Below are 15,687 nucleotides of genomic sequence, written 5' to 3'. Positions count from 1 at the left end.
ATGAGAGAAAAAATAACTTCATAACAAGATACTTCTCTCAGGCACACACACCACACTGATGATAGCTTCCAAACCATCTTCAAAATTATCCTTTAAGCTTTGTTGGGAATGGGGAGAAAACATTATTCTCACTCCCTGTGGCAGAATTGTGGACTTTTTTTTACAAACAGTGTTTAATATGCTCACTATGCTGAACCATAACTAACTACAAATGCTCACAACTTTGTGTGAGAAAGCTGACCCCATTTAAAATGTTAACATATCTCTTCTTTTTCAGAAATATTGATAAGTAAATAAGACAAAGAAATGTGGCTCAACACAGGAGCAACCTTCCTCATTTTTCTATTTTTTTAAGTAGTTTTCTGAATTCCAATGAAAGAATTTTGTTAGGCTCAAGAAATAATAAACTTAACCTAAACAACTTATTAACTATGAACGTTATATTTTTGCCTGAAAGTTCTTACACTTCTAGAACTACCCACTTATAAGGGTAGAACCTACAGTAAATGAAATAATGGCCACCCAAAGATATTAGGTCCTAACCTCTGGAGCCTGTAAATGTTATAAGGGAAAAGGGTCTTTGCAGATTTGGATAAATTAAGGATCTTGAGATGAGGGGATTATCCTGGATTGTCTGGTAGACTTTAATTCTGATCACATATGTCCTTATAAGGGAAAGGCAGAGATAGATTGATACATGCAGAAGAGGAGAAGGCAGTGTGGCCAGAGACAGAGATCAGAGTGATGTGGCCACAAGCCAGGTAATGCCTGCCGCCACCATAAACTGGAAGAGGCAAGGAACAGGCTGTCCCTTAGAGCATCCAGAGGGAGCGTGGAATTGCCGACATGGTGATTTCTGCCCAGTGATACTGATTTTGTCTTCTGGCCTCCAGATATGTGCGAGAATAAATTTCTGCTCTTTTAAGTATTATACTAAGGCTGCCACCAAGCAACTCTGAGGAAACCAGTACCCCATCCTTGCAAACATATAAGAGTAGGATTACACTTATTATGCTGAACAGACCAGACTAGTCTGCCACCAGACAAGTCACAAGTTAGATGGAGAAATGTCACTTTTCCTGAAGCTATGGAAATTTTGATTCGGGCAGAAAGAAGAAACAAATGTCTAAGTTGGTGACTTAGACGGAGCTTTTTGCCAAATGCTCTATGGAGAATGTAGTTTCTTACAGATAACTTTCCAGGCAACCTCCTCATCCAAGGAATTTTTTTCTTCAATAATTACTTTTAAAAACTAGTTACAAAAGTAAATCTATGTTCATTGTTGAAAATTTATAAAAAGCAAAAAATAAGAAAATCAGAAGTTCTACCTATAATCTCACTATCAGGATCATTTCTGTTCATATTGTAGTGTGATCCTTCAATTATGAATATTTGCATATAATTATTTTATTTTACAAAAATAGGATCTAATAACACTTTGCAACCAGCTTTTTAAATTCATTTAATACATTATGAACATTTTCCTCATCAGCCTAATTTCTGTAACAAAATTTTTAATGACTACATGTTTTCCATAGTATTGCAGAGCAAAAATATTATAATTTCTTTCGTTTAGATTATTTTCCCACTTTTCGCTGAGGAGTCTTTGCTGATTTCTGAAGAGTTTTTAAAGGCAAGAAGTAAAGTAGGCAGTGACATTACAAATTTGGAAATACAGGACGATATTATCTTTGACATTATACGAAGGTTAAGCTTTAATGTCAAATCTGGTTCCCTAGAGTAAAATGGTCATTTTCAGCCACAGCCCTTACAGTGTGTGGGGCAGCAGGAAATAAATAGTTTGAAGGTATAAGGATCCCCAGAGAACCCCTCAATGGGCCAAATCAATCATGAGAAAGATTAACTTCTTAAAGAAGTCTGCCATCCTACTCAACAAGCATTCAGGCAGAACGATAATCTACATTCTAAATACTTCTGTCAGCTGAAATAAAGACACTTCCCAGGATGAAATGATTTTAGTCATCATATAACAAAAGTGAGCTCACGAAGGATGAAGAACTTTGTTGAAGTCACCACTGCTGTCAGTGGGAAGACTAAAGTGTAGAATTCAAAGTCGTAAGTTAGGACTCACGGCCAAAAAGTTTACATTAAAAGCATAAATGAAATCCCTCCACACTAGGCACCACAGCAGCAGCGTAAGTAGCCTGTATCTTGAACACACATACAGAGAGCAATCCTAAAATAATGTACAGGGGCTTCAGCTATCCCTAGACTTATATCCATTTTTCCTCTTGATACTTCTGAGAGTTGAACAGGATGGTGAGGGGAGTGGGCAATGTGTGTAGGATGAAGAGGAAAGAAGAAGGCTCAGGTGTGATTCAGTGCCCTGTGGGGAGGAGCGAATCCTCTGGGTTTCCTAATGCTCCTTTCCCAGTGATTCTTCTCTCTCTCTACCGTCCTTAAACTGCGTGATTACGTAATAGTCCCTACTCACCAGGTCCTTGTGGAGATTAAATGTGTTAATCATGAAAAGCGCTCAGAACTGTGCTTGGCCTGCCCAGTCGTGCTCAGCGTGTTATTGTAATTGGTGCTCACATATTTCACCAAGTCTAAGGTGGCCATAGTTTTTCATGTTTTAACAATCCTAAGAATGAGACGTGTGTTAGCGTCAATGGCATCATAAAAGGATCAGTGACAGCCTTTTCCTTTTATGGCGGTAAAACTGGAAGCGTCTTAGATTCAATGAATTCAGCATGAGACCTTCTCCTGCACAGGATGTTGAGATGTCTGAATCGTGGATTTAAGCCCTGAAGAGTATGTGCATGTGTAAGTTTGTGTGTGGGTGTGCCTACCTCACTCCTTCCTCTTCTCCCGGCCCCACTCTCCTTGAGAACATCCTCAAGACATCCATGAAGCTCCAAACCCATTTAACGAGATGCCCTTTGGGTGTTGCCACTGGTGGTCCCACAGACATCTCAAATTTCATAAGCTTGAACCCATTACCTCTTCTGAAACCCTGCCTCTCTTTCTCTACTCTAAACTGGACTAATGGGCTGCTCTACAGAAACATCTTCCATAAGAATTCAAGGGAATGGGTTGGGCCATAACACAGGAGGAAAAGCAGCCCTTGCCTTGAGACCCGAGGACACTGCATTTTCCTCAACCACCACTGCCCTACCCTGCAGAGTATATGTGTCTCCCTCAAGGTCATTAAGCCTGAAGAACTTTTTTGTAGTGGACACTTTTGTTCCCTCTCTAACATCGCCTGCTCTCTCCCCTCCTACTGGAATTTGCAGATTCAAAAGCAAATAAATGTTAATGATTTAAGTCAGTTCGAATTAGGTTTCCTGTTATTTCAACCCAAAGCATCCAACACCACTGTTCATCTTTGTGTCCCTATTAATAGCCTTGAGGGTGTGCAATATATTCTTGTGGATGAAGAAAAAAATGAAGGAAAATCAGGAAGAAAGGAAGGGAGGAGGGAAGGGGGAAGGGAAGGAAAGAGAAAGAAAATTTACAAATCAACAGAGAATAAAAATTGCAGAAAAATAAAAGCTTGTTGATATGAGCTAACAGATGTTAGCTCGTATCACCTTTCACCCTCCTCCATTTGGGGAGACACGCAGAAGTGACTGTGCTTTGATTCGTTTACAGGGAACTCTGAGAAAGAATGAAGAGAAAATAAATTAGAATTAAATATCATCCACCCTGAATTCAGAGGAAAATAACCCATAAAGACCATGGGCCCAAATCTTATTTCATCTATCACTACTTTCTGCTTTATTTGTATTCTGTCTTCATATCTAAATCAGAAACTTATTTTGCAAGGAGCAAGTCTCTGTAATTGGCATAACTGAGTTCATGCAATGTCCAAAAGGACCTACACCAAGGAAGGGCTGCAAAATGCATTAGATGAGGATGACAACATAATCAATGTTTCTCCCTTCTGTTAGTGTGTAAAAACAACGGGCCTTTAGCTAAAGTGAGAACATATAACTGTATTTCTAATGAAATACACAACGGATCAAATAAACACAAAATATAAGTATAGAAAATGGATACCTATGATGCTGATTTTAAATATATTTAAATTCAAATCAGGAGGTCTTATTAGATAAGAGGGGTTGCTGGAATCCACTTCTAAGACTGGCCATTTCACATGTGCATGAAATGGTAGGAGTTGAGGAAGTTGAGGATTTCCTGCTACGCCTTCAGTTCAGAAACTCTCCTCTCTGTCCCATAAAACTGTAAACCAACCACATCCTTTCTGAGAGCTAAGGGGCTACGACTGGCATGCCTAAACACAGCAATCTCAAAGAGAGTAAAATAAAAATGCTCACGGTTTATGAATCATTAACTCCTTCTTAGAGACTAGTTTGTTTGATGGTTTCTGCCCTCACAATTGGGAAGAAGACAGCAAGGGCCTTAGATGCCAGGCCAAGTGCCTCACTCAGGAGGAGGTGAGATTTGGGAACCGGAGCATCACTTGGAGAGCAGGGGGAAGGGGGAAGGGACGGGGCAGCTGGACAGCTACCAAGCTGCAGAATGAAGGCAAAGGCACCCTTAGCATAAACGATAAGGGAATGGAAAGGGAGGGGATTGGAAAGACAAATCACATGCTTAACTAGCCCTATTCACCAGCAACTCCCAAAGCCTGCCTGGTGGCCAAAAGGAGCATCCCCTCTGGAGACCATCCGTCAAGACCTAGCTTAGGACCCTGGCTCAGCCCAGCGATGCTGAGAGGGTGTAGAGGAAGACAGCCAGGTAAATCCAGAGTAAAGGCAGACAGACCCAGACCCAAACAGGAGCCCTATGTAAATAACTTCTAATTTTCCTGCTTTTCCTTCTTATCTCTTTCCCCACACATCTTCCCTTGGTATTTCTCTTCCATGTTATTTCCCTTCTTAGAAATGACCACTAATCACAAACTTTATAAAAAGTTTTAAATAAAAGATAAATGCTGTAAGGTGTCCCAAACCTCCGGTTACGTGTCAGTGTATTTGTTACAGCATTGCTGCTGTCTTGCTTTAAAACTGTAAGCACCATGTAGCTGGGGACCATCTCTGTGGAATGGATGTTGTAGAGGGTCCACAAGGCTGTACAGGAGCTCACTGGACATTTCATGGTTTGTTCCATATATATTTGTTACAAGGCATGTGACTTCTCATCGTAGACTGTCCTTTCTTTTTTAAAGAAAACCAAATTTGAGAATCCAAGCAGTGTATCTGGGATGAAATTATGATGCTGTGAGTACACTCTCCTGATCCTTCTGGCTTTTAGAAGCAAAGATAAGATTCTAATTCAATTAAACAAGGTAAATCCTTGACTCTTGGACTTTTAGGTAAGACGATGCCTGATATATAATGACCCAGGTTAAGGCCTATGAAAGAGGCAGAAACTGAAACCTGCAGAAGAGAAACTTGCTTAAATGCACATGACACAAACAGTCCACCAGTTTTAAGAGCTGTCTTTGGTCACTGAGAAGCAGTGGACTCTAGTGGGAATGAGCACAGGCTGTGGAGCCAGAGTGATGAAATTCAAATCCAGGCTCTGCCAGTGACTCACTGGGGACCCTGGGACAGGCTGAGCCTCCCTGTGCCTCAACTAGCTCATCTGTGAAATGGGGCTACAGATGGCACTTGATCCGTTGAGGCGTCCTGAGGACTAAATGGCTCAGTACCATGAAAAGGACATAGGCAAATGCTTACTTATTGTACTAATATACGTTAGCTTTTTACTAGCATCTATTTCTGTAGTATTAGTATTTTATTATGATTTTTATCATCATCAGGTCACCATTTCATGAAGGCTTTGAGGCCTCTGGTGAGTAGGCCCGGAAGTGACTCAATCCAAAAAAGGACAAGCACTTCCTGTAGGACACGACACTGTTCACCATGCTGTCTGAAGGGTGCACATCTGATGCGAAAATGATAGAGCCCAATCTCTGCTTAGATGTCAGCTTCCTGGTCAGCTGTGTGGCAAACCCAGTCTGAGCCCCCCAGCGCCAGCTGACCACACACACCATTTCCCCACATCTCCCACTTCCCTACCGTGTCTCCATTTACGTCACTTATGTTGCTCGGGCCACACCCTCCTCTCTGGTTCAGGTCCTCAACCTCAAAGCACGTCCAGGTGCCACTTTCATGTAAATTACACATGCAATCTAAAGTGCAGGCTCTTGTTCCCACCAGGAAGCTGAGCGCCTGCATCAAAACCTTTGGAAAGCAGGTCCAGAAATCTGCCCTCCAAGGGTTTCTGTTACACATACCAGTATCGGAAGCACTCTCAATTGATCTGGGCACTCACCTCATGCCTCCTACTTGACTATTAATTGCTTTACTCACTCACGACACCTACTTTGATTCCTTTCACCGCAATTCTATGTACACGGTACGTTTCCAATGACTATTAATTTACTAAATGTTTGCTGACAAGCCAAAGCCACCTTAGGATCTCATCATGTTAGGCAGGGGAAGACGGGCAAGATAAGCCATCGTTTCTGCTGCAAAATCAGACACAGCCTCTGATACTCTGAACAGCTCCAACAAGCGTCCTAATGGTATGCGGTGGATTGTACAGTTAAATAACTCCACTCCAAAAAAAAAAAGAAAAAGAAAGAAAGTGGCAGCAGTAGAGGAGAATGCACAAAGACCCAGCTGCCTGCAACATGAATAGCCTGGCGGGGCCATCCCACCAGAACCCACGGAGAATACAGATCAGAGGGAAACGGGAAATCTGAGAACGGCCAGGGCCTCGACCTCGCCAACCATAATCCATTTTCTACTCCCCTTTCCTTTGCTTCCCCTCGCCTCTGTCCCTCCCCAAACCTAAAGTTATTCAGCACAACTTGAGAGCTGTAAGGCAAAAAGAACCGGCACTGTGTGGAAACGAAGGGTCCCGATGCTGGCTCTGCAGCTGGGCCCCGGCTACATTGTGCTCATTATTCCTGGCAGGCCTGGGCCCAGGAGGGAGATCCTTCTGCAGCTGGCATTTGGTGAGCTAAATTACTCGCAAGAATCAGAGAGGAAACACTGCACTTTGTTCCTGGGGATGATCTGGAAAAAAAAATGGCGAAGGCCTGAAGATTTTAAACAGAAATTTCAAGGCTCAAAAATCTACCTTTGTTTTGTTGTTTTGAAACCAAGGAACATGACTCTGAACACAAAGGTGACATTGTCCCTGAGAATGAAAGGCTGTAACTCCAGGACGTTTGCAATTAAAATGTAAATATGTAAAGTGGATTATTGTACGCAATTTGAAGAATGATACCTTAGAGGTTTTCTTCCTTGAAACAGAATCAAAAAGCTGGAAAGTACCTCAGGAAGTGTTGGCCCAGATCCCTGACTCCAGGATTATCATTATCTACACCTGGAATCTCCTCTTCAAGATTTCTAGGGCTGAAGAGGTCATAAATTTTCGTAGCCCAGTGCAAGTGGTTTTCACGTTGAACACAGAAGTTCTTCCCTGTATCCAGCTGAAATCATGGCTGATTTCCCTTTGTCTAAGTAGCCCCACAGACTGATGCCAGGGCAACCCTCACTCTCTTTGGCATGCTCTTCTGAATTCCTTCTATTTCTTTTTCAGCATCCCTCTAGAAGTAAAATAAATAAACCTGACCTAAAGCAGTACACAGAAAAAAATAAGTCCAGGAATCTTGAACCCTATATTCCTTGTCAGAAATATTACAGCTTTTATTCTCCTAGCAAATATTTCTCTCTCTCTCTCTCTCTCTCTCTCTCTCTCTCACACACACACACACACACACACACACACACACACACACACACACACACATCTCTTTTGTATCTGGATTGCATTGGTAGGTCTTTTTATTTTGTAATTGCATTTTCCCTCACATTTAAACATGCTCTCTAGACTTTATCAAACTTCTCCTTATACTGGTCCCTAATTGACTTCATCTTGCTTTTGAGGGACCATTTTTCCCAACAGGAACAGAATTCAAAATGACTTTAGGAAATCTCTAAAGGAAATATAAGCCAATTTGATTCCTTATCACTTTCAAATTTAATGAGTAGTTTTGTAATTCCTTTATAGCACCAGTTCACCAAAAGCACTGCATACAATGGGACTGTATTCTGTGGGTCCACTCTCTCCCACTGAAGCAGAGCCACTGGCCACTTCTTTCTGGGAGCTGGAAGTTCACCTTAGCAGAATTACCATTTAAAAACACTTTTTCAAATGGAGTCATATAACTCACTTGCCTAAATCCCTCTGATACTTCTCCATAGTACTTAGAGCAAAATCTAAACTCCTTGCCATGACATCAAGGCTCCCTATAGCAGGACGCGCACCAGACTCCACTACAAACCATAACATTCTCACCTTCCCAGGTTCACTGGCCCATTGCTTTCCATCTAAAATGCACGAGACCATTAGCCCTCCTGATCCTTCTGCCTGACAGATTCTTCTCCAAATTCTTCACACACTGGCTTTCTCACCAGCCAATGTTTGTTCATCTGTGCTTATTCCTCCCTCTGCCTCCAACTAACAGTTAAGCCCCATAAGGATGCCCGGTGGGGTCTTGCTCCCAGTGCCTCCAGTGCTGGGCAGACACTGAGCACCCAGAGCATTTGTGGGATGAATGGACATGTGTGAGGTTGTGTGCACACACTCAAGATTGCTGCAGGCTCCAATCTGACCACAGCTAAGAACTGGGGAGGGGATGGAATACTGCAGCAGGAAAGATCAATGGATCTTTGCTCCCCTAACCTGGAGAGCAATAAGGAAAGGAGCACAGCTACAGGTTATAAAAGAAATCCACAAGCAAACATGCATTTTCCTGCCCGTTAATTTAATTTCACTACTCAAAACAAATTTCTGATGACAAAATATGCATAAGACGTATTTTCTTTGTTACCTCTAAACCGATGACTATATTCATCAACATATGCAAAAAAGAATATTGTGTGAGAAAGAAGCCAACAGCTTACCAAAATTATGCATTACATTTCTGGTTTTCTTTCCATGTCAGCATTATGGTTTACATAAATGAGAAACGTTTTTTAAACGTATTCTGAGGCATGAATATTGGCATAAATTTTGAGAGCTGAAGAAAAACAAAAATGTCAAAATCACCCCCAAAGGATTTGGAAGTACAACCATTGAGAAACTTGTTTTGTTTTTTGATCTTTAAGATATATTTTATTCAGACTGCAACTACAAAGGGAGGAATTATCATTAAGGACAGGACTTTTCTTGTCAGGCGCAAAGTTCCACAGGGCTACAGAAAATATGGTGAGAGTTGAGAGCGGTGAGCTCTTTGTGGTGAAGCTCTCCAGGGAGCAGGAGACCAGCCAGCTACTCGGAAGGCTGCTGATCAGGGTTCTGAAGACCCTTGGGCATCACAGGGGTTGAAAAAAGGATGCATGCAGGGAGATGAGAAAATGGAGGCCAAGGGAGTGAGTTATCTGTCCAAGGTGACACAAAGTACAATTGGCTGAGTCAGGATTTGAACCCAGAGCCTGTGTTCTTCATCACTATGCTGAATTTCTTCCGATAAGGCTCTTGTTAACACAGACTACGTGGGATACATACAGGAGCATGTTGCTGGCAATTAACATGGACCTGCTGGACTGTCAGATAGAACAGACCTTCAAATGGTGGAAGAGTAAGAAGCGGAGATCACCTTCCTCCCCACAAATACATCAAAAATACATCTACGTGTGGAACAACTCCCAGAGACCCCTACTGAATGTGGCAGAAGACCTCACACTTCCCAAAAGAGGAGGGGTGAAAACCAAAGCTGAACCCCAGGAGCTGTGCGAACAAAGAAGAGAAAGGTAAATTTCTCCATGTGGCATCAAGGAGCAGGGATTAAACCCCCAGAGTCAACTCGAGGTACCCTGCATCTGTGGAATACCTGAACAGACAACAAATCAACCCAAAATTGAGGCAGTGGACTTTGGGAGCAACTGTAGACTTGAGGATTCCTGTCGGCAACTGACTTGTTTTCTGATGTTTATGTTTATCTTAGTATAGATTTTAGCACTTGTTATCACTGGTAGATTTGTTTATTGGTTTGGTTGCTCTCTGCTTTTTCTTTAATTACTTTCTTATTTTTTCATTTTAACTATTTTTTAATTTTTCAATTGGATTATTTTAATTTATTCTATTTTATATTATTTATTTATTATTTTTAATTTTTTTCTTTCTTTTTTTCTCCCTTTTCTTCTGAGCCATGTGGCTGACAAGGTCCTGGTGCTCTGGCTTGATGTCAGGCCTGAGCCTCTGAGGTGGGAGAGCCGAGTTCAGGACATTGGACCACCAGAGACCTCCCAGCCACATGTAGTATCAATTGGCGAGAGCTCTCTCAGAGATCTCCATCTCAATGCTAAGACCCAGCTCCACTCAATGACCAGCAAGCTCCAGTGCTGGATACCCCATACCAAACAACTAGCAACAGGAACACAATCCCACCCATTAGCAGAGAGGCTGCCTACAATCATAGTAAGCTCACAGACACCTCAAAACACACCACCAAACGTGCTCCTGCCCACCAGAAAGACAAAATCCATCCTCATCCACCAGAACACAGGCCCCATTTCCCTCCACCAGGAAGCCTACAAAGTCGAATGAACCAACCTTACCCACTGGGGGCAGACACCAAAAACAACAAGAACTACAAACCTGCAGCCTACAAAAAAGAGACCCCAAACACAGTAAGTTAAGCAAAATGAAAAGACAGATAAATAAGCATCAGATGAAGAAGCAAAGTAAAAACCCACCAGACCAAACGAATGAAAGGAAACAAGAAAAAGAATTCAGAGTAATGATAGTAAAGATGATCCAAAATCTTGGAAACAGAACGGAGAAAATACAAGAAACGTTTAACAAGGACCTAGAAGAACTAAAGACCAAACAAACAACGATGAACAACACAACAGATGAAATTAAAAATTCTCTAGAAGGAATCAATAGCAGAATAACAGAGGCAGAAGAACAGATAAGTGACCTTGAGGATAAAATAGTGGAAATAACTACCACAGAGCAGAATAAAGAAAAAAGAATGAAAAGAATTGAGAACAGTCTCAGAGACCTCTGAGACAACATTAAACGCACCAATATCCAAATTCTAGGGGTCACAGAAGAAGAAGAGAAAAAGAAAGGGTCTGAGAAAATATTTGAAGAGATTATCGTTGAAAACTTCCCTAATATGGGAAAGGAAACAGTCAGTCAAGTCCAGGAAGCACAGAGTCCCATACAGGATAAACCCAAGGAGAAACATGCCAAGAGACATATTAATCACACTATCAAAAATTAAATACAAAGAAAAAATATTAAAAGCAGAATGGGAAAAGCAACAAATAACATACAAGGCAATCCCCATAAATTTAACAGCTGATCTTTCACCAGAAACTCTGCAAGCCAGAAGGGAGTGGCAGGACATACATAAAGTGATGAAAGGGAAAAACACACAATCAAGATTACTATATCCAGCAAGGATCTCATTCAGATTCGACGGAGAAATTAAAATCTTTACGGACTAGGAAACCTAAGAGAATTCAGCACCACCAAATCAGCTTTACAGAAATGCTAAAGGAACTTCTCTAGGCACGAAACAAAAGAGAGGGACAAAACTACAATAACAAACCCCAAACAATTAAGAAAATGATAATAGGAACATACGTATCGATAATTACCTTAAATGTAAATGGATTAAATGCTCCAATCAAAAGACACAGACTAGCTGAATGAATACAAAAACAAGACCCGTATATATGCTGTCTACAAGACAGCCACTTGAGACCCAGGGACACATACAGACTGAAAGTGAGGGGAGGGAAAAAGATATTCCATACAAATGGAAATCAAAAGAAAGCTGGAGTAGCAATTGTCATATCAGACAAAATAGACTTTAAAATAAAGACTATTACAAGAGACAAAGAAGGACACTACAAAATGATCAAGGGATCAATCCAAGAAGAAGGTATAACAATTGCAAATATTTATACACCCAACAAAGGAGCACCTCAACACATAAGGCAAATGCTAACAGCCAAAAAAAGGGATATCGACAGTAACACAATAGTAGTACAGGACGTTAACACCCCACTTTCACCAATGGATAGGTCATCCAGAATGAAAATAAATAAGGAAACACAAGCTTCAAATGATACATTAAACAAGATGGACTTAATTGATATTTATAGGACATTCCATCCAAAAACAACAGAATGCAATTTCTTCTAAAGGGCTCATGGAACATTCTCCAGGAGAGATCACACCTTGGGTCACAAATCAAGCCTTGGTAAATTTAAGAAAACTGAAATTGTATCAAGTATTTTTTCTGACCGAAACACTATAAGACTAGATATCAATTACAGGAAAATAAACTGTAAAAAATACAAACATATGGAGGCTAAACAATATATTACTAAATAACAAAGAGATCACTGAAGAAATCAAAGAGGAAATCAGAAAATATTTAAAAGAAAATGACAATGAAAACACGATGACCCAAAACCTATGGAATGCAGGAAAAGCAGTTCTAAAAGGGAAGTTTATAGCAGTACAATCCTACCTCAAGAAACCAGAAAAATCTCAAATAAACAACCTAATCTTACACCTAAAGCAATTAGAGAAAGAAGAACAAAAAATACCCAAAGTTAGCAGAGGGAAAGAAATCATAAAACTCAGATCAGAAAGAAATAAAAAAGAAATGAAGGACACAATAGCAAACATCAATAAAACCAAAAGCTGGTTCTTTAAGAAGATAAACAAAATTGATAAACCATTAGCCAAACTCAGCAAGAAAAAAGGGAAAAGACTCAAATCAACAGAATTAGAAATAAAAAAGGAGAAGTAACAAATGACACTGCAGAATTACAAAGAATCATGAGACATTACTAAAAGCAACTCTATGCCAATTAAATGGACAGCCTGGAAGAAATGGACAAATTCTTGGAAAAGCACAAACATCTGAGACTGAACCAGGAAGAAATAGAAAATAAAAACAGACCAATCACAAGCACTGAAATTGAGAATGTGATTAAAAATCTTCCAACAAACAAAAGCCCAGGACCAGATGGCTTCACGGACAAATTCTATCAAACATTTAGAGAAGAGCTAACACCTATCCTTCTCAAACTCTTCCAAATATAGCAGACAGAGGAACACTCCCAAACTCATTCTACGAGACCACCATCTGATAACAAAACCAGACGAAGATCTCACACAAAAAGAAAACTACAGACCAATAACACTGATGAACATAGATGCAAAATCCTCAAAAAAATACTAGCAAACAGATTCCAACAGCACATGAAAAGGATCATACACCATGATCAAGTGGGGATTATCCCAGGAATGCAAGGATTCTTCAATATATGCAAATCAATCAATGTGATAAACCATGTTAAAAAACTGAAGGATAAAAGCCATATGATATGCAGAAAAAGCTTTCGACAAAATTCAACACCCATTTATCATAAAAACTCTCCAGAAAGTAGGCATAAAGGGAACTTACCTCAACATAATAAAGGCCATATATGACAAACCACAGCCAACATTGATTGTACTCAATGGTGAAAAACTGAAAACATTTCCACTAAAATCAGGAACAAGACAAGGATGCCCACCCTCACCACTATTATTCAACATAGTTTTGGAAGTTTTAGCCACAGCAATCAGAGAAGAAAAAGAAATAAAAGGAACCCAATTTGGAGAAGAAAAAGTAAAGCTGTCACTGTTTGCAGATGACATGATACTATACATAGAGAATCCTAAACATGCTATCAGAAAACTACTAGAGCTAATCAATAAATTTGGTAAAGTAGCAGGATACAAAATTAATGCACAGAAATCTTCTGCATTCCTATACACTAATGATGAAAAATCTGAAAAAGAAATTAAGGAAATACTCCCAACAAAAAAATAAAATACCTAAGAATAAACCCACATAAGGAGACAAAAGACCTGTATGCAGAAAACAATAAGACACTGATGAAAGAAATTAAAGATGATACAAATAGATGGAGAGACATACCATGTTTTTGGATTAGAAGCATCAACATTGTGAAAATGACTATACTACCCAAAGCAATCTACAGATTCAATGCAATCCCTGTCACACTATCAATGGCATTTTTCACAGAACTAGAACAAAAAGTGTCACAATATGTATGGAACCACAAAAGACCCTGGATAGCCAAAGCAATCCTGAGAAAGAAAAACGGAGCTGGAGGAATCAGGCTCCCTGACTTCAGACTATACTACAAAGCTAAAGTAATCAAGACAGTATGGCACTGGCACAAAAGCAGAAATATAGATCAACGGAACAGGACAGAAAGCCCAGAGATAAACCCATGCACATATGGTCACCTTACATTTGATGAAGGAGGCAAAAATATACAGTTGAAAAAAGACAGCCTTTTCAATAAGTGGTGCTAGGAAAACTGGACAGCTACATGTTAAAGAATGAAATTAGAACACTCCCTAACACTATACACAAAAATAAACTCAAAATGGATTAAAGACCTAAATGTAAGGCCAGAAACTATCAAACTCTTAGAGGAAAACACAGGAAGAACAGTCTTTGACATAAATCACAGCAAGATCTTTTTTGACCCACCTCCTAGAAAAATGGAAATTAGAACAAAAATATACAAATGGGACCAAATGAAACTTAAATGCTTTTGCACAGCAAAGAAAACCATAAACAAGACGAAAAGACAACCCTCAGAATGGGAGAAAATATTTGCAAATGAAGCAACGGACAAAGGATTAATCTCCAAAATGTACAAGCAGCTCATGCAGCTCAATATCTAAAAAACAAACAACCCAATCCAAAAATGGGCAAAAGATTTAAATAGACATTTCTCCAAAGAAGATATACAGATCGCCAACAAACACATGAAAGGATGCTCAACATCACTAATCATTAGAGAAATGCAAGTCAAAACTACAATGCAGTATCCCCTCACACCAGTCAGAATGGCCATCATCAAAAAATCTACAAACAACAAATGCTGGAGAGGGTGTGGAGAAAAGGGAACCCTCTTGCACTGTTGGTGGGAATGTAAATTGATACAACCAGTATGGAGTACAGTATGGAGGTTCCTTGAAAAACTAAAAATAGGACTACCATATGACCCAGCAATCCCACTCCTGGGCATATACCCTGAGAAAACCATAATTCAAAAAGAGTCATGTACCACAATGTTCATTGCAGCTCTATTTACAATAGCAGGACATGGAAGAAACTTAAATGTCCATCGACAGATGAATGGGTAAAGAAGATGTGACATATATATACAATGGAATATTACTCAGCCATAAAAAGAAATGAAATTGAGTTATTTGTAGTGAGGTGGATGGACCTAGAATCTGTCATACAGAGTGAGAAAGAGATAAACAAATACCATATGCAAACACATATATATGGAATCTAAAAAAATTAATGGTTCTGATGAATGATTCTGGAATAAAGACGCAGACGTAGAGAATGAATTTGAGTACATAGGGAGAGGAAAGGGTAAGCTGGGACGAAGTGAGAGAGTGGCATGGACATAGATATACTACCAAATGTAAAATAGATAGCTAGTGGGAAGCAGCTGCATCCTACGGGGAGATCAGCTCGGTGCTCTGTGACCACCTAGAGGGGTTGTGTAGGGAGTGTGGGATGGAGACGCAAGAGGGAGGCGATGTCGGTATATATGTATACATATAGCTGACTCACTTTGTTATGCACCAGAAACTAACACAACA

At 40.1% G+C, this 15,687-nt stretch overlaps 1 protein-coding gene across 2 annotated transcripts in view; it reads right to left on the bottom strand.

Moving 5' to 3' along the window:
- PID1 (phosphotyrosine interaction domain containing 1) overlaps positions 1–15,687 on the bottom strand; it is a 255,879-nt gene that overhangs the window by 126,509 nt on the left and 113,683 nt on the right. The window lies entirely within an intron of this gene.

This window comes from Lagenorhynchus albirostris, chromosome 6 (genome assembly GCF_949774975.1).
Source record: "Lagenorhynchus albirostris chromosome 6, mLagAlb1.1, whole genome shotgun sequence".
NCBI classification, from domain to species: Eukaryota; Metazoa; Chordata; class Mammalia; order Artiodactyla; family Delphinidae; genus Lagenorhynchus; species Lagenorhynchus albirostris.
The sequence above is the reverse complement of the archived record's forward strand: the minus strand, read 5'-3'. Positions and strand labels throughout refer to the sequence as shown.